The sequence below is a fragment of the Lepus europaeus genome, chromosome 14 (genome assembly GCF_033115175.1).
Source record: "Lepus europaeus isolate LE1 chromosome 14, mLepTim1.pri, whole genome shotgun sequence".
Classification (NCBI taxonomy): Eukaryota; Metazoa; Chordata; class Mammalia; order Lagomorpha; family Leporidae; genus Lepus; species Lepus europaeus.
The window spans coordinates 74,290,608-74,310,491 of NC_084840.1; the positions used below are offsets into that span (position 1 = coordinate 74,290,608).

Here is a 19,884-nt window from a genome sequence, read left to right on the forward strand (position 1 = left end):
AGCCAGGTGGCCCTCGAGACGCCGCGGCGGGCGGCTACCCGCGCCTCGCCGGGCCCGCGGATCTCCGTGGGTATCTTCGCTACAGCAGCTCCGACCTTATTTCCTGCCCACCCCCGCGGCCCCCTCTCCCCCCAGCTCTGGGCGAGTTCCCCAGGAAAACCTCTCCCTGGCCCTTCGGGCCCTCCCTAGGGAGCCAGGTACGGTTGGAATCTTCCTAGAAAGGCGCAGTTTCAGCGCGGGCTGGGCGGAGCGGGCGCGGCCGACGTCGCCTTTGGGAAGGGATTTCTCTTCGCTCCGAAGGCTCTCGGGCGGATAAAGCGCAACTTTGGGCACTTGGGCGACAGAGGGATTGCAGACCGAGGAAACGGCGGCCAGGGAAGCGCAGAGCGCGCTCTGTCGTCCCTGCAGATGGGTGTGCGGAAGCGCCTGCGATGTGAACTTTCTGCAGATCGTGTAAGGAAGGGAGGGGAAGCGGGGCCCGAGGGGGCCGCGTGGCGTGGACTGCAGGGCTCGTCGGCGTACCCAGGGGCTGGGGGGCGTCGCAGCAGGGGACAGAGCGGGGTGGTCGACCACCTTCCCGCAGTCCGATTGGCTTAAGTTTTGCAAGCGCTGGAAAAGGTCGTTGAAGGAGTTCGCTTGCACACTCACACAGACCAAAAAAAAAAAAAAAAAAAAAAAAAAAAAAATCTTAAAAAAAAAAAGAGCACCGGGCATGCGCAGAGAGAGGATGCCATATTGGAATGAGGCTGTAGTGGGAGCCGGAGGACCGGAGCGGGTGCGCGAGGGAGGCGGCGGGCAGGGAGCTGAGCGAGCGAGCGAGCGAGCGAGGCCGGCGCCCTCACCGGCGGCACTCGGGGCCAGGGTCCACGCCCAGGGCAGGACAGACTTCCCCAGGTAGGACGCCGCGTGGGCTGCAGTCCCCGGAGCCCAGCCTAGCCTCGGAGCGGAGCTCCGGCCCGCAGGTTGAGTGCGCCGGTCGGCGTCCTTTTAGCAGCTTAGAAAAAAAGGAAAAGGTGTGTGTGTGTGTGTGTCGGGGTTGGGGGGGAAGCCCAAGCCCAGTTGGGGTGGGGGTGCGGGTGGGGATGGGGGTGGGGAGCTCGGGACAAGCGGGGAAAGGAGGCAGAGAGAAAGGCTGGAGGAGAAAGCGACAGCACTTGAGCGAAGCCCCAAACTCCTCTCTGAGCCCCGGTTGTCATTTTTTTTTTTTGCTTCCCTTGTCCCCTTCCCCCGCGTCCCCCGGCTGGGCTGTGCGGTTGTCCGTCCGGAGTTACGAAGTGTCCGCCTCCTCCGGGTGCAGCTTGTCCGCTCCCGCCGCCCACCTTCCTCGTTTGTGCACTCATTTTAGCGACGCAGCCTCCCCTGTTCCCCACCCCTCGCTCCCGCGGCGCGCCCACACCGGGGTCTCCGCTCTTGGGCTGTGGGTCTGGAGCCGGGGATGTGTTGGGGGATGGGGGCTTTGACGATCTGAGGGGAGAGAGGGGCTTGGAGGTCAGTTGGGGGGTCAGAGACCGCGCGGACGTTTGGAATCGCCCCCTTGGAAACATTTGCCTTTGCGGTAGAGATGAAATTGTCAGTAGGAGTTTCGGAGCGTGCTTCGGTACGGGTGCTCTTTTTGTTCATTTTTTTTTTTCCCCCTCTTTGAAAGTAAATATCCTGTCGCTTGGGGCTTTCCTGTTTGTCGGCTCTCTTGCGACCTCCTTTCAAAAGCTCCCGCACCTGATCTGGCCCTGGAGTTTTATTATTTTTATTGTTTGATGTGTATGTGTGTCTTGCTGAAATGCGCCAAAAAGCAACTGGAGGTAGACGGCTCGATGGAGCTATTGATTTTTTGCCCCGGGGCGGCGGGAGGGGATTCGCCGGGGAGGGAGGACCCTCGGGTGGGGGAAGTGGCGGATTCGCGGTGGCCGAACGCGCGTCTAGAGCCGGGTGCGTACTTGGCCTTTCCTCAAAGCGCTGCCGCCGCGGGGAAGGGGAATCTTGAGAAAACCGTGCCAGTTTCAATATGGCGGGCTAAGGTGGCTTTTGACAAACTGAAAATAAAGGTTTTGAGGTGGGAAAAAACCTAACCGGAGTTGCCACCTCTTCGCGTCAACTCTCTTTGGTTACCCCAGGCGCCGCCGCAGCGAATTAAGTGGGAAGAAAGGGAGGAAATGAGTTGCCCTAGTTTTTTCCGCGGTTAGAGTGTGTCAAGTCCATTGCTCCAGGGGGGAAAAGGCGTGGAGGGGTATCGCGGGCCAGGAGTGACTCGGACGCCCCGGCCCAGGGGCGCACTCTCTGGGTGCGTGTTGTGTGGGTGGGCGCCCTAGAGAGCCACCCCGAATGTGTGCGCGCTTCATCTACCCCAGACCCTGTCGAAATTTGACGTGACAAACTGCTGACACGTGGTGCAGCACACCGGAGGCACAGGGCATGATTTATTTCGGTTTTCGAGGAGACCTCGAAGTCGCTCTCTCCCTCTCTGCGCTGGATCCTGTGCTTATGGATAAAGCTGCGAGGAGGTGCTTATTAAGGGAACTAACTGTCCCAAGGTCTTGGGTGCAATCCGGGTGTAGACGGCAGGAGGGATGTTGTCGGTGCAGGAGGCTCGCAACGCTTAGTGCTGGGTTCCTGCTTCCCTCCGTCCGCCCCTGGGGTGCGAGATTGGGGGGCCGCGGCTAAGGCGTGGGGAGCACCCAAAGTGGAAAGGGGAGAAGGGTGGAGGGGAGGGGCGCGGAGCCAACCTTGGCCAAAAAGCCTGCAGCGTGGAGGTCGAGGAGTTAACCCTTTTACTTTGGGGCTTCGCGCTCTAGGTTTGTGTAGGGAGATGGGCAAAAGCATTCGGGGAAGAAATTGGCCCTTGTTCAGGTTGGGCTGCCCCGGGAGAGGTGCGTCCCTGTGCTGCGGCGCGCCCGCGGGCTAGGCTGCGGCCTGGGGTCCTGAGTAGGCGGTGAGGTGCCCATGAAAGACCACCATCAGGGGCCTGAGAGGTTCTGGGAGTGGAATTGGGGGTGGGGGAACCGGAGCCAGTCAAGGGAGTGTAAGGAAAGCGTGCAAACCCAAGCTTAGAGCCACCCGGAATTCGGGAACCTAGTTTAGCTGGGAACAGGGGTCCCCGACAGGGGTCGCCCGTGGCCAGGGCGCAGCCACTCAGTCGCGATCGCGCGGCAGTACCAGCCGGAGGGACGGCGGTGAGGAGTGGTGGCGGTGGTGGTGGTGGCGAGGGCCACATGGCGGTGGTGCGCGGTCCCCGGGGCGCGGCGAGAGCAGGTCCGGGGGTGGGGGTCTCCTCCGGGCACTTCTCGGCCAGGTGCCTGGGGTCGCTTGCAGAAATGGTAGGGTTAGGTAGGTAGTGTTGGCCAGGACTGCGGTTACCGCAGCAACGTGGTCTCCGGGCGTTTGAAGGCGTTTGAGTGTGAGTGTGTGTATTGGGGGGTGAGGGAGACAGGGGTCGATAGGGTCACTTGGATGGACGCTGCGCTGTCCGAGGGCCCCCCCCTTAGCGGTGTCCAGGAGGTGGGCGCTGGGGGCCGGCGGCCCTGGGGTTGGAGACCCTGAGGCAGGTTTTCCCCTCGGCGGCGGGGCCGAGCGCCGCTCGTCTCTGGGACTCGGTGGGCCCCTTCGGCCCGTGGGGACGCCGCCGAGGTGGTGACCAGCCTGACATGGCTCTGTGCGCTTAAAACTGCCGTTTTCCACCGCGATCCCCTCCCCCCTCGGCCTCCGGACGCCGCCGCTTGACAAGCGCGCAGTTCCCTCCAACGCCCCGAAAACCCCGCGGTCCTGCACCGGGCTGTGGCGGTGGAAGCGAATCCACAGCCGAGTACAAAGAACATTCCACAGGATTCGCGCAGGGCCAAGTTGGTCTTCCTTGGTGGGGACGAGCCGGAGGAGGGCGGGAAGAGAGGCCGCGCCAGAGTCCCGCCGACCACTGCCCCGCCACGGAGGGAGCTCGGGGCGGCGCCCCGGCGGCGCGGGCTGGGGACCTGGACGCGTACCGAGGGAGGCTCCCCGGGGACACGGGGGGCGGCCGTGCAGAGAGAGCCGTGGCCACTGTCCTGGATGGCGTTGGCGGTGTCGGGGTGGGGGTCCCGAGACGACGCCGGGAAGCCTGCGTGCGACCGTTTGCAAACTTCTGGAGTCCGGATCGCAGTTTCGCTTTCGGAATTTTCGGGCTCTCTGGGTTCCTCGGGTTGGGTGGGATTCTGGGAAGGGCCGGGCGGCCGCTGCTGGTTCCCGTGTCGTGCTGTGAGCCGACTTGGAGCGCACACTCCGGCAGCGCTCCGCTGTGCCTCCCCTGGAGCTCGGCCGCGCGGCGCCGGCGGGGTGGGGCTCCCCGAACCTCGCGCGCCGCGGCCCCTTCGGAGCACAGTGGTGGGAAAGCTGTTTCTACCAGAGCCGAGCCCGCTGGGATCCGGGTCCATCGTCGCTGCCCACCGCTCTCCCTCACCCTTCCACCCTGGCACCGTAGCCCAGGGCCCTGAGGGACCGACTGTCGTGTCTACCCTAAGCGAACGGATCCGGGTTCTAACAGGTTTGAGGGGGGGAAAAAACCACGAAAGCAGGCTTGAGTTCGGCCTCTTTTTTCCCTCAGGAGGAGGCTGGGGGAGGGGAGACGAGGGTAAACGAGGTGGGGGAGGGGTGAGGCCTTGGTGGTCACACGGAGCAGTCCGATGGACGGGCAGCCCTTTGGTTCTGAGTGATTTGCTGTTTTCCCTCCTACGGAACATTACATTTGTGCACACCCCGCTTTTTCCCTGCTATAAACAGCCCCGGATCCCGATTTGAGCTTGTGGCTGGGATCAGGCTGGCTGCCGGCAAGAGGGCGGGAGAAAAGGCTTGCACACTTTTGAAACCCTTTGGGCTGCCGCGGAAGCCTTCCTGCTCACAGTGCCCCAGACACAGGGGGCCTCAGCAGCCCCCCCATCCCAGGGAAGGCAGCGATGAGGGCCGTGCTTCAGGGGTGCCGGCCGAGTCGTGGCCATTAGGATATCCGTTAGCATACAGGCACCCTGGACCCTAACAGGCAGTCTGGCTGGAACCTGCCTTTCCCTCATGCTTGCAGGCACTGATCCCGAGGGGTTTTCTCTCGCGGTGTGCGCTTCTGGAAATCGTGGACTATTTTTTTTTTTTTCCCTAACCGTGTTAGGTAGGTCCCAGAAATAGTTTCATGATTTTTGACTTCAAAAGGCCAGAACAGGCTCCCCAGTCTATGCTGCTCTGTTGTTAGGAGGCTTTCCTGGGACTTATTAAACATCTATCTTGCTCCCCTTGGTGGCCGGCGGCAGCTGAGGCTGCATCATTCTCTGCCTGCCTGGGTCCCCTGAGAGATGTCCCCTGCCTGCCTGGGTCCCCTGAGAGACGTCAGCAAGGCTGTGAGATTCAAGCTGATCCAAGATGCTTGTGAGGCCCAAGAACTCCATACAGTGCAAACCCAAGCCCTCCACGGCCTATGTGAGGCCTGAAAGTTTTTGTCAGGATAAAAAAGTTTTTTTCCCCCTCCTCCCCTTTTCCCCAAATAACTTAAGCAAAAAACAAACAAACAAACAAACAAAAAAGGTTGGTGGTGAGCTCTGAATGACCTTCTGTTGCAGTACATGAAGTTTGGGTGCCTTTTCCTCTTTGAATTTCACTATGCAGGCCTTCACCTTAACAGTGTAGTGACTATTTTTGTACCCTGCTGTGAAATATTGCCACATGAAGAAGTTTGTATCAAACCCATACTGGCTTTTGTAATTTAAAACATGTTTTTGTGGTTCTTCTAACTGTTCTTATATTGCCTCGGCAGTATCTTATTATTCTTATTGTAGAAATTAAAAAAAAAAAATTAGGGACTCTGTATATGAATCGGCAAACCGAAAGGCAATCTGTGCATTTGGTTTGGTGGATCCAGACTCTCTGTTAACCCCAGCTTGTAAGGAACACTCCTGACAGAGAGAGGTGAAGCATCAGAAGGCCAGAGTTCTGGTTTCAAAGATGGTTCTGTGTTAGTTGTGGGATCTGGGGCGAGTACTGTACTCTTCTTCATCTACAAAGTAACGGTGTTAGACTGGAATCTCCTTTAACCATCTCCGTGTTTCTGTGGGGGGCCATGGATAATATGGTTCGGGACATCAATGCGTATATGCGCAAGTGGCCTTTTGGGTGGCCACTGGCCACTGGTGACAGTTGTGTGACAGTAGCTGGTGGGCTGTAGTTGCCTGTGTAGAAGGGCTGTTATTGGATTGTAAGCTGCACGTAGATTCATGGGTTCATTTGCACTTGGAAGAGGTATAGGATTGAGAAAATGGAGGCACATACGAATGTATCCTTCATAGATAACCCCAGTCATGGCGTGCCCTGGGCTAGCTCAGCAAGTCTCTAATTAGAAGAAATACCTCACTGATGTTGCTGTAGTAATTCCTTAAGTCTAGAAAGGTTCATTCTAAATCGCACTCTGTATCCTCCCATCCCAAACAGGGGAGGTGTTGGGATCTCTCTGACTTAGGTTTACAGTGGAGTTTGGTGACTTTAACCTCTGGTAACCCGTGAGAGTGCACTTGGAAGCTCAGGTCTTTCGCTCCCAGTCTTAGATTTGGCCACTGCACAACCCTTCTTGTCTTTGTAAGAGTGAAATGTTCTTGTGGCTATTTCTAAGAAAAATGGTCTTGTTAGCTGAAGCAAGCGTTGGCTGTGTTTAAGTCATTGTAAACAAGGCGTTTAACGGGCAGGACTGTGTGTTGTGAATAAGGAAGATACTGTGCTAAACCCTCCGGTGCAATGAGGAATGTTCTGTGATTTCTATGAGGTTCCCAAGTCCAGTTCTCTAGGACTGGTTTCACAGGTCAGCAGCGCTCTGATGGAGAGATACTCCCATAATGCTTCCCATCGGGTCTGCCGGAGCGGGTTCTAACAGGGGATCACTGCTTCACCTCACTGCTGGGTAGGGCCCTTGTGTTGCCAGTGAGATGATAGCTTCATTCAAGTGATAGGATAGATGCCTTTGACACTGATTTAAGAAAGAACCCATTGTTTCTGCTTCATTCCTTTCCTATTTTCTGAAAAACAAAATTGACACATTTTGGTAGATACAGGACTGGTTGTTAAAATATTTGATGCATTTGGGCAAAGCAGGGCAAATAATGTCAGCAGTTGTGTTCAGCGAAGTCACGTGGACCAAGGAAAATAGGGGGGCGGGGGGAGAGATTTTTGAGCCTGGGAGTTTTCCCCTGTGGTTTTATTAGCTGAGAAAACGCTGTCTTACAAGATTCAGGAAAGTGTGTCTTTTCTGATTTCTGTTAACTTTGGCATTCTGGGGGAAGGGCACATTTCAGTTGAAACTGTGATGTGAATGGGATTCATTTAGGTAAAACACTAAAGTTTGAAAGGCCAGATGCACATTACTGTAAAATGTCTCTAAATATAGCTTAAATGAGCACGAGGTGGGTCTAGAGATGAATGACACGATTGTGGATTGATCTGATTTGAAATTATTCCAAGTATGTTTTCAGTCAACATAGAAACTGCTTGTTTACACGTTAGTGTTTGCCAGACACTTTCTCGTTCCTTTGTGCTTGTATTTCACTGTTTTATGATAATTTTATCACCTGCATTCTGTAGAGGAGGAGCCGAAGACCCATAGTTCACAGTCTGCCTGCAGCAGAGCTGGGGTTTGAATCCTGGTCTTACTTTGTCTTGATGTGGTGGCCACCATGCATTGATGGTTTACTATCTGTGAGACACTACCTAGTGCTTTAAATGTGTTTGTGGATTTAATCTTTTTAGGTTTATCTGCTTAATAAAGAAATTGAGTTTTTGGAGAGGCCAGAGTCATACAAATAGGCTTTTTTTTTTTTAAAAAAAAGATTTATTTATTTATTTGAAAGGCAGAGTTAAAGAGAGGCAGAGGCAGAGAGAGACAGAGTAGTCTTCCATCCACTTGTCCACACCCCAGATGGCCGCAGTGGCCGGAGCTGCGCTGATCTGAAGCCAGGAGCTTGGAGCCAGGAGCTTCTTGGGTCTCCCACATGAGTACAGAGCGGCCCAAGCACTTGGGCCATCTTCCACTGCTTTCCCACGTCATAGCAGAGAGCAGCCAGGACTTGAACCAGCACCCATATGGGATGCCGGTACTGCAGGCAGCTTTATCCACCACACCACAGCGTTGGTCCGACAAATATGTTTTTTTTTTTTTTTTTTTTTTTGACAGGCAGAGTTAGACAGTGAGAGAGAGAGACAGAGAGAAAAGTCTTCCTTCCGTTGGTTCATCCCCAAATGGCCACTGTGGCCGGTGCTGCGCTGATCCAAAGCCAGGAGCCAGGTGCTTCTTCCTGGTCTCCCATGGGGTGCAGGGCCCAAGGACTTGGGCCATCCTCCACTGCCTTCCCGGGCCACAGAAGAGAGCTGGACTGGAAGAGGAGCAACCAGGACAGAATCCAGCGCCCCAACCGGGACTAGAACCCGGGGTGCCGGCACCGCAGGCAGAGGATTAGCCTAGTGAGCCAGGGCGTTGGCAGGTTTGTTTTTAGTATTAAATTTTGAAATGGAGTCAATCTAGGGCATTTTCTTTTTGTACTTAATTCAGACAGTTGTGGGGGAGCAGAGCTTTTAGAGGAATCTTAAATCCTTCCTTTTAAATGATGTGAATATATTCAGTGGCCCTGGATCAGCATAGAATGTTGTTTATGGTCACAAGTATTGACCAGTAAAGATCTGGAAAGTGTTGAATTTCTGAAATTTTACCTTGATAAGAAAAATAATTGGCTTTAATATAAAGCAGTTTTCTCCTGCACTAATCACTAATGAATGTGAGAACAAGTTTTTTTTTTTTTTTTTTTTTTTTTTGACAGGAAGAGTGGACAGTGAGAGAGAGAGACAGAGACAGAGAGAAAGGTCTTCCTTTGCCGTTGGTTCACCCTCAAATGGTCTCCGCGGCCCACGCTGTGGCCGGTGCACCGCGCTGATCTGAAGGCAGGAGCCAGGTGCTTCCTCCTGGTCTCCCATGCGGGTGCAGGGCCCAAGCACTTGGGCCATCCTCCACTGCTTTCCTGGGCCACAGCAGAGAGCTGGCCTGGAAGAGGGGCAACGGGGACAGAACCCGGTGTGCCGGCGCCGCAGGCAGAGCCTATTGAGCTGCGGCGCTGGCCGAGAACAAGTTTTAAAAATCTTCCAGGAGCTGGTGCTGTGGTGCAGTGGGTTAAAGCCCTGTCCTGAAGTGCCGGCATCCTATATGGGCTCTGGTTCCAGTTCCGGCTGCTCCACTTCCAATCCAGCTCTCTGCTGTGGCCTGGGAAAGCAATGGAAGATGGCCCAAGTACTTGGGCCCCTGCCCACGTGGGGAGACCCAGAAGAAGCTCCTGGCTCCTGGCTTTGGATTGGTGCAGCTCTGGCCGTTGTGGCCATCTGGGGAGTAAACCAGCGGATGGAGGACCTATCTCTCTGTCTCTACCTTTCTCTGTAACTCTGTCTTTAAAAAAGAAAAAAAAAAAAAAAAAAAGAAGAAGAAAAGAAATCAAGGAGCCAGTGCTGAGGTGCAGCGGGTGGTTAAAGCCTGGGTCTGCATGCCAGCATCCCATTTGGGTGCTGGTTGGAGTCTCGGCTGCTCTGTTTCCAATCTAGCTCCCTGCTAGTGCACCTGGGAAACTAGTGGAAGATGGCCCAAGTCCTTGGCATCCTGCACCCCCCTGGGAGACCAGAAAGAAGCTCCTGGCTCCTGGCTTCAGATCGGTGCAGCTCTGGCCGTTGCGGCCATCTGGGGAGTAAACCAGTGGATGGAAGACCTCTCTCTGTAACTCTGTCTTTCAAATAAATAAAATAAATCTTAAAAAAATAAAAAAGAAAGTACTAGAAGAAAGCTATTAGAATTTTCCCTTCTTGCAGCGTTGGCACCTGATGATGTATTTGAGATTCAACTTCAATTTTGATCTTTTACTGGATTACTTTCCTCCTATATAGAAAATTGAGACAAAAAATAAGCCACTCTTCCAGGGAGCCCTGTGTAAAGTCAGCCTTAGGTCTGTCCTGAGGTCTCATCAGCTGATTGTTAACTCCCGTGGTACCATTGACCTCACTATGAAGCTTGTGATTCAAAGGGCCTTTGCTCTGTATTTCACTTACTAAAACCAGAGAAAAAGTCAAATATTGCCAAGTTGAAGTGGCTGAATTTTCATAGAAATTAAATTGCCTTCTGATAATTGGAAGCAGGCCACCAGTATGGGATGAGTGTGTCCCAAGGGGTGGCGGATCTGTTCGCACTGCATTGTCCACACTAGCCAAGGGCATTTTGCTTCTGATCCAACTTTTGCTAACGTGCAGCGTGGGAGGCAGCAGGTGCTGGTTCATGAATGTGGGCCATTGCTACCCATGTGGGTGACCTGGATGAAGTTCCAGGCTCCTGGCTAGGGCCTGATCCATCCCTGCCTGTTGTGGGCACTTGGGGAGTGAACCAGCAGCTGGGAGATCTCTGTCAATCTCTCTCTTTCTCTCTACCTCTGCCTCTCTGTAACTCTGCCTTTCAAATAAATAAATAAATAAATAAATCTTTTAAAAAAAGAGAAAGCACAAATATGAGATCAATAAACTATTGTGAAACAAGTTTTCGAAATTCAAAAACTCTTGTTTTTTGGGTCAGAAATAGTTTTCTGTGTGACTGGCTAAGTTGGTGTGATTTTTTTTTTTTTAATATTTTACTTATTTGAAAGGCAGAGTTAGAGATAGAGAGAGAGAGAGAGAGAGAGAGAGAGAGAGGATCTTTCATCTTCTGGTTTACTCTCCAAATGGCCTCAATGGTTGGGGCTGGGCCAGGAAGAAGCCAGGAGCCAGGAGCTTCATCCAGGTCTCCCATGCCTGTGCAGAGGCCTAAGTACTTGGGCCGTTTCCTGCTGCTTCCCCAGGCACATTAGCAGGGAGCTATATCAGAAATGGAGCAGTCAGGACTCCAAGTGACACCCATATGAGATTCTGGCATTGCAGGTTGTAGCTTAGCAGGGCTTGCTACAATGCTGGTTCCTAAGTCAGGATAATATAAGACTTCCCCTATTTTCCTTTTATTCCTGTGATGAATAGACAAATAGAATTTTTGCTCGACATGAATATATTTTGAAATTTGGTTTAACAAGAGATGTATTTACTCCTTTTTTTTTTTTTTTTTTTTAAGATTTGGTTATTTGAAAGACAGAGTTACAAAGAGAGAGGTAGAGCCAGAGAGAGAGAGAAAGGTCTTCCATCTGCTGGTTCACTCCCCAAATGATCGAAATGGCCAGAGCTGAGCTGATCCGAAGCCAGGATCCAGGAGCTTTTCTAGGTCTCCCATGTGGGTACAGGGGCGCAAGGACTTGGGCCATAGCAGAGAGCTGGATTGGAAGCAGAGCAGCCAGGACTTGAACCAGCGTCCATTTGGGAGGCTGGCGCTGAAGGCCGGGGCTGCTGCACCACAGTGCCGGCCCCGATGTATTTACTCTTACAGCCTTGTTTTATTAGAGAAAAATCTCTTTTTTACAAGGTGCACACTTAACAATTGCAGAAGAAGCATTTGTGTTTGTAGTCATTTTTCTTTTTTCTCATCTCCAGATTGGATAGGATGTTACTCTCCTCGAGTTATTTTTTTTTTAAAATACATTATATTCTCAAAAGTAGCCATTCTGCCTGTGTGCTAGGTGAAAATTCTTACTGGGTATGCAGCAACAGCAGAGAGGCCCTGTCACTACATATAAATGGTACCAATTGGTGCATGGCTTAGGTTAGAGTTCTTCAATTACAGAAAAACAGACGTTTGTAGGAGACTGTTCTGAACAGCCTTCCAGTCACTACTGGTCTGACCGAGACAGCCCGCTATGCAGGGAGCTTGGAGGAACGTCCCAGTAAATGGAGCTCTATGGAGAAAGCCCCAGAACAAAGGGCAAACAGAGCCAGAAGCGGAACTCCCAGCTGTGTTAGGGCTATTGTTTGCATTTGTTTCTGTGGGAAGGAAAGGAGGTTGCCTTCCTAAGGGCAGAGGAGTTCTTAGGAAGGAGATAGCCAGGAGCAAGATGAGGGTTGATTCTATGATGCTTACCTTGCGGCTGTCAAATGGGGGTGGGGTTGGGGGACAGCTCATGAATATTCATGAGTCTGTACTTGAGAAGGCAAACATTTACTTTTCCAAGCGGCCTATTTCATTAATTCATATTGTTAGCATTAAATCTCTAACTTAAACTTCATATGCTTAGAGTGATTTTAATCCCAGTTATTCTCTTGGAGCACAGATTGTTTTATTTGTAAACAAATCAACAGGAGGTGCAAAACCACTCCTCCAGCACTAGCTGCTCCTTGTGGGTTTGATCCTGGGCTCATTTTGCTTGGATTAATTTGCTTGGACTTCCACGGTCAGCTCAGCAGTGGCTGGGAGGTGAGTGTCGGCTTCACGTGTCTTCACTCATCTCCCTCACAGCACAAGCCGCATTTTGCATTCGGCCCGATGAAGACAAGGCTTAAGCTTCCAAGTGTACATAGAGGCGAAGGTTTGTCTTCAAGAGACTTAGCTCTGAGGTTTTATTTTGGGAGGGGTGGGGATTTTTCAGATATTTATTCTGTGTGGCAGACGAACTGCTCAGGAACCTGTGTTTTTCTTCTGGCATTTCTAAGGAGAGGGCTTTTGTCACTGAAGAAGGGCAGGGGGTGGGGGGAGGCGAGGAGGGAGAGGAGGAGGAGAATGAGGAGCATCTACAAGCCAGGCCAGCTCTTCTGAGCTGTCATGTCCCTGTGCTAATTAAAAAGAAAGGAGTTGAGCAGAATACAGCTGGTGGTGGTTGCCTATTGAAGCTGAGAGCTTTCAAGGGCCTTTAAGGCTTCAGGCCCTGGTGTGTGTTCAATCCCTGCCAAGTGAACTTCCCTGAGTTTGACATAGGGTATGTGAGCAGCTGGATGACGTTGTTTGCACAGGAGGTAGGACACTGGAGCAACTCTCTCTTCTGTGATCTCTGCTGTAATCTACCCTCTGCAGCACTATTATGGAAAAGTAGCCAACTCTGGAAGGAGACACCAGTCAATGGCTCCCACACATTGATGTTCTGTAGGTGCTTCCCTGTGGGGTAACTTCAGGCAGTGTTCCTGGGGAGTCTTGCTGCTAGATCCTCCTGCTGGTTCATTGTCTTTAAAATGAACTTGCCTGTGCTGAGTTCTTCCCAGCTTGCTGTCAGATGCCCAACACCCTTTCCCCCTTTTGTCTGGCTGTCTTTGTAAACTGCAGTGGCTTTGTATAATTGATCAGATTAAGTCTTAGGTAGCCAGTGGGGCATTTAGGGCCACCTCTTCTCTGTTGCCTGTCTCCTGACCATTTCCCAATCCAGACTCTGACCTCACCTCCTCTCCCTTCTTGGGCTCCCTACTGCTCTGGGTTCCTCAGACTTTGTAGTTTTCTCCAGGCACAGTCTGAGCCCCCTGGTTTTTGAAAACTTTTGTGATGCAGCTCAGACCATGATAAATAGTCCCTTTTTTGAGTTTTTGTTCCATTCTAGTCCATGCTGTTTTATTCATTTCCTCTTCCCATATACACCTAGCTTTTTGTTTGTTTGTTTGTTTGTTTTTAAGATTTATTTACTTATTTGAGAGGCAGAGTCACAGACAGAGGGAGAGAGAGAGAGAGAGAGAGAGAGAGAGGTCTTCCATCCACTGGTTCACTCCCCTGGAGTTGGGCCCATCTGAAGCCAGGAGTCAGGAACTTTTTTTTTTTTTTTTTAAAGATTTATTTCTTTGAAAGAGTTACAGAGAGAGGTAGAACAAGAGAGAGAGAGAGGTCTTCCATCCTCTGGTTCACTCCCCTGGAGTTGGGCCCATCTGAAGCCAGGAGTCAGGAACTTTTTTTTTTTTTTTTAAGATTTATTTCTTTGAAAGAGTTACAGAGAGAGGTAGAACAAGAGACAGAGAGAGGTCTTCCATCCACTGGTTCACTCCCCTGGAGTTGGGCCCATCTGAAGCCAGGAGTCAGGAACTTTTTTTTTTTTTTTTTAAGATTTATTTCTTTGAAAGAGTTACAGAGAGAGGTAGAACAAGAGAGAGAGAGAGGTCTTCCATCCTCTGGTTCACTCCCCCAGATGACTGCAACGGCCAGAGCTGAGCTGCTCCGAAGCCAGGAGCCAGGAGCTTCTTCCAGGTCTCCCATGCAGGTGCAGAGGCCCAAGCACTTGGGCCATTTTCCACTGATCTCCCAGGCCATAGCAGAGAGCTGGGTTGGAAGTGGAACAGCTGGAACTTGAACAGGCACCCATATGAGATGCCAGTGCTGAAGGCTGCAGCTTTAACCTGTTGTGCCACAGTGCAGGCCCCAGGAGCCAGGAACTTCTTCCGGGTCTCCTACATGGGTGCAGAGGCCCACTTGAGCCATCTTCCACTGCCTTCCCTGGGCCATTAGCAGAGAGCTGGATCAGAAGAGGAGCAGCCGGGACATGAACCAGCACCCTTATGGGATGCCCTGCCACAGGCAGAAGCTTAGCCTACCAAGGCACAGGGCTGGTTCCTGTAGTTTTAGTTTTAACAAAAAAGGTAACCTGATGCTTTTGAGCAGAACGTGAGACATGGGACTAGCCTTGCATTTGGTGGTTCAGAGGTCAGGGAAGTGTGCTCCCAAAGTCATTAGTGATATTAGGGATAGATGCAGCTTTTCTGGTGCCCCTGAAAAGTCCTTTAGATAGTCAAGCTCTTTCCTGACCAAAGCAGATTTTAGGATGCTTTTCTTCACTTTGCATAATGATTTGCAGCCAGACTCCAAGAGGAGAGGAAAATTTATCAGGCATTTAAATAATTTCCTTTCTAAGAGGTGTGCCCAACTTTGGGGATCTGTCTGTCTGTCCGTGGCTTTAAGTACACATTGAGGTGCCCTCTGCTTCCGTGAGTTCCCTGCTGACTGCAGAGCTCCTCGGCCTGGGGGCTCTTTGGCTGCTGTCTCTCGGGGTCTGCACTGCGTGTTAATCCTCATGGCTGGTGTTTTGGTTGACTGTGTGAGGAGATGCTTCTGTAGGCATTTGGAAATTTGTGGCATCTTTGAAGCATTGTTTCTGCACATCTGTCTGGCATGTGAAGTAATCAACTTATAAAATCCACAAAGAATATTAGGCACTGATTATCAGACTATTTTTTTTTTTTGAGAGGCAGAGTGGACAGTGAGAGAGAGAGACGGAGAGAAAGGTCTTCCTTTTTGCCGCTGGTTCACCCTCCAACGGCCGCTGTGGCCGGCGCATCTCGCTGATCCGAAGCCAGGAACCGGGTGCTTCTCCTGGTCTCCCATGGGGTGCAGGGCCCAAGCACTTGGGCCATCCTCCACTGCCTTCCCGGGCCACAGCAGAGAGCTAGCCTGGAAGAGGGGCAACTGGGATAGAATCCGGCGCCCCAACTGGGACTAGAACCCGGTGTGCTGGCGCCGCAAGGTGGAGGATTAGCCTGTTAAGCCACGGCGCCGGCCGTCAGAGTTTTTTTTAATGCCCGTCTGGCTTTTGAGAAGGCGTCTTTGTAAGTCCCTATTTTTTGAGTTCTCACAACTGTATAAACAACACATGACATGCCTATGTGTGTAATGACTCACAGATACACATGTATTGGGGGAGATGGCTTTGGCTTAGCTTCGTTACAAACTTGGGTGAGTTCTGAGATTCATTCCTGTTAATATTTGTAAGGGAAGTCCTATGCTTGAGCTTTGTTCAGTGTGCCAACACCAAATGTGACCACATCTGTGTTGATTGTAGAAACTTTTTTTTTTTTTTAAAGATTTTATTTATTGGCTGGCACCACGGCTCACTTGGCTAGTCCTCCGCCTGCGGCGCCAGCACCCTGGGTTCTAGACCCGGTTGGGGCGCCGGATTCCGTCCTGGTTGCTCTTCTTCCAGGCCAGCTCTCTGCTGTGGCCCGGGAGGGCAGTGGAGGATGGCCCAAGTGCTTGGGCCCTGCACCCGCATGGGAGACCAGGAGGAAGCACCTGGCTCATGGCTTCGGATCGGCTCAGCACGCCAGCTGTAGCAGCCATTTGGGGGATGAACCAACGGAAGGAAGACCTTTCTCTCTGTCTCTCTCTCTCTCTCTCTCTCTCTCTAACTCTGCCTGTCCAAAAAAAAAAAAAAAAAAAGATTTTATTTATTTATTTGAGAGGTAGAGTTACAGACAGTAAATAGGAGAGGCAGAGAGAAAGGTCTTTCTTCTTTTGGTTCACTCCCTAGATGGCTGCAACAGCTGGAGCTGTGCCGATCAGAAGCCAAGAGCCAGGTGCTTCTTCCCAGTCTCCCACATGGGTGCAGGGACCCCAAGCACTTAGGCCATTCTCTGCTGCTTTCCCAGGCCATAGCAGAGAGCTGGATTGGAAGAGGAGCAGCCGGGACTAGAACCGGTGTCCATAATGGATGCTGGCACTGAAGGCAGAGGATAACCTACTTCGTCACAGCACCGGCCCTGATTGTAGAACTTCTTTCACGTGCTTATGTGGCCCAATACCAAGGTTGGTCCTAGATGCTTACCGAAGGGTGGCATTTACCTTTGTGACTTGGATGTAAATTTCTGGTCCAAGAACCACTATATTTATTGCTACCTGGATGTGCAGACCCGTTATATAGTTGGGTATCGCCAAGCCTCATCCCAAGAAAGAGACATATGTTCAAGATTGTGCATAGCTGGTCTGCACTTCTGCACTTGAGTTGGAAGACCCATTTGTGAACTACTGTCACTCAGCTGTACTCCCATGTCCAGCTGTTTGCGTGCAAGGTTAAGAAGTGACCGTGTTCTGGCCAGTGCCGTGGCTCACTAGGCTAATCCTCCACCTGCGGCGCCGGCCACACTGGGTTCTAGTCCTGGTCGGGGCGCCGGATTTTGTCCCGGTTGCCCCTCTTCCAGTCCAGCTCTCTGCTGTGGCCTGGGAAGGCAGTGGAGGATGGCCCAAGTCCTTGGGCACTGCACCCACATGGGAAACCAGGAGAGGCACCTGGCTCCTGGCTTTGGATCTGCGCGGTGTGCCGGCTGCAGCGGCCATTGGAGGGTGAACCAGCGGTAAAGGAAGACCTTTCTCTCTGTCTCTCTTTCTCACTGTCCACTCTGCCTGTTAAAAAAAAAAAAAAAAAAGAAGTAACCGTGTTCTTATGGGAGTGGTTGGCTGCTGCCAACACAGCCTTGACATTTACTTCTCAAATGCATGGTGTCCCCAGTGTATCTTATTCCTTAATATGGAGGCAGGAATGGGATTGTAAAAAAATTAGCCATTTCTTTTAGATGTCTGTCTCTTTGGAGTGAAAACCAATGAAGGCTGTTGAAAAATGGCAAGCAAAGTGCTGTCCTCATCAAGGTAAATCAAGCCCTGAGCACGTGGCAGATGACCAAATTCCATGACCCCTTTGCCCCACACAATCAGTTCATCTCACCGGATGATAGATGGAGCCAGGGCTTGTCTCTTATGAAGTCTGAGTGGTGCCTGGTGAGAGTGGGGAAGACGAGTACTTAGCCATTACTAGCCGAGTGATCTGAGTGACAGGGTGAATATAAATAGAATGAAGCTTGGGTTGGCAATAGTGCTTGGTTAGCACTGCTTTCCCTCTTCATAGCCATTTACAGGTCGGTTGTGCCAGATACACTTGGCGGTTCCAGGCTATTCACACGTTGCTTCTTAGGGGGAACAGAAGCTGTGCTTTCTCAGAGGTCAGGTTTGCTTGTTCAGAATGTGCTTGCGCAGCTTCAGAATCCTTTGAGACTTTTCGTTGTGATTGAAGTATTTTGCAAGGTCTTCGCTATAACCGGTTTCCTGTGCTCATCTGGAAACTCGTGTGAAACGAGGCCGTCTCTCTGTGATGGAGACAAGATAGATTGGCAAGGGCAGCAAGTGCGTGTCGAGTTTCACAAACTCTTAGTTTGGACCTTTGCATTTTGTTTTCTAGCTAGAGAATATTATCACAAGAAAACAACAAACAATTGCAGGGAAGCAAGCCTGAAGTTTGCATATTATTTATTCGATAGTTACAAAAAAGTATGTGAGTTTCATGAACTTCCTTCAGGCAAATCTAGCTGGAAGGTCTGTGTCCTGGTTTGCCGTTAACTGTCGAGCATCCTTCCTGAGTAGGAAGGCTCTGGGCCCTGCCAGGACTTGAAGGGAGGCAGGAGTGATGTTCAAAATAGCGTTGTGACCTCCATGTGAAGTTTCACTTTCTCACCTGAGTTTGTTGGCACAGTGTGCGTGAAACATTGCTGGTGTCTGATGAGACAAAAATCAAGACGGAATATGGATATGTTGGAACTGGTTTAGGGAAAGAGAATGTGTCGACTGCTAATGTGTAACTGGAAATCCACAGTTGGAGCTGGGTGCATCTTTCTTGCTTTGAATTTAAGAGGGAGATCTTTCTTGTAGCCTGCATTTGCCTAATGTCAGGGAAGAAACTAATTGAGGGTGTGGGGTGCCTACTTCTAAAGCAGTGGCTGTAGGTGGGAAACTCTCAGCCCGTCTGTACTGGAGTATGGGAGGATCCTTTTCTGTGTAATTTGACCAACCTAGGAGCAAACACTTACAGTCAGGAACAGTGGGGTTTCCTCATTGATGCCTCAGCAGGTTCTAGACGGTGATTCCTGTAATCAGTAACCTCCACTAATATTCTCAGATAAGTCAGCCTTATTACTGTTACTTATTTGAGAGGCAGAAGAAGAGGGACAGAGAGAGAGAAAGAGAGCTCATATCCACTGGTTCATGCCCCAAATGTGCATAACAGCCAGGACTCAGCATCTTTACTGGTAGTCTAAATGCTCACTCCCAGTCAGCTTTTTTTTTGTTTTTGTTTAAGTTTTATTTATTTATTTGAAAGTCAGAGTTACACAGAGAGAGAAGGAGAGGCAGAGAGAGAGAGAGAGAGAGGTCTTCCATCCTCTGATTCACTCCCCAGTTAGCTGCATTGGCCGGTACTGCGCTGATCCGAAGCCAGGAGCTTTCTTCCGGGTCTCCCATGTGGGTTCAGGGGCCCAAGGACCTGGGCCATCTTCTATTGCTTTCCCAGGCCATAGCAGAGAGCTGGATCGGAGGTGGAGCAGCTGGGTCTTGAACTGGCGCCCACATGGGATGCCGGCACTGCAGGTGGAGGCCCCACCTGCTACACCTCAGCGCAGGCCCCATCAGTCAGCCTTTTAATTCCCCACTCTGAAACATGAGCAAATGACCAGGAATTGCCTGGCTGTTGAGACGAGGTGTGGATGTTGGAGGGTAGCAGGTTTAGCTGCTGTTCAGGTCACCTGCATTCATTGTTGGAGCACTGGTTTGAGTTCTGGCTGTTCTGATCCAGCTCCTTGCTAATGGGAAGGCAGTTGTAGATGATCCAAATACAAGGACCCTTGCCACTCAATGGGAAACCTGGATGGAGTTCCTGGTTTCTGGCTTCAGCCTGGCTCAGCCCCACCTGTTGTGGCCATTTGAGGATGGATGGAAGATCACCCTTCACTCCCTTTATCTTTATTATTATTATTATTATTATTATTTGACAGATAGAGTTAGACAGAGAGAGAGACAGAAAGGTCTTCCTTCCGTTGGTTCACCCCTCAAATGGCCGCTATGGCTGGAGCTACGCTGATTCGAAGCCAGGAGCCAGGTGCTTCCTCCTGGTCTCCCATGTGGGTGCAGGGGCCCAAGGACTTGGGCCATCCTCCACTGCCTTCCTGGGCCACAGCAGAGAGCTGGACTGGAAGAGGAGCAACCGGGACTAGAACCCGGTGCCCATATGAGATGCTGGCGCCACAGGTGGAGGAAAGTGAGCCACGGCGCCAGCCCCCACTCCCTTTATCTTAAAACAACAACAACAAAACTAACAAAAAGAGGAACCAAAACTAACAAAGAGAGAAAAATAACTTTTCCTGGGGCTGGCACTGCTTCATAAAAGCAAAAATTATTAAAAAAATCATTTAGGATTGATTTTGTATTCATGTATTAAGAACAAGATAGAATGAAAAAAAAAA

The 19,884-nt window shown here is 51.2% G+C and overlaps 1 protein-coding gene across 5 annotated transcripts in view; it reads left to right on the forward strand.

Annotated features, from left to right (window-relative positions):
• The first annotated feature begins 416 nt into the window (after window positions 1–416).
• Window positions 417–19,884, forward strand: part of SFMBT2 (Scm like with four mbt domains 2) — a 259,960-nt gene continuing 240,492 nt past the window's right edge. For 2 of the 5 annotated variants that reach the window (XM_062210948.1, XM_062210952.1), the window contains exon 1: window positions 813–894. The gene's annotated coding sequence lies outside the window, so the exon portion shown is untranslated. The other 3 variants (XM_062210951.1, XM_062210950.1, XM_062210949.1) reach the window with 3 other exon arrangements.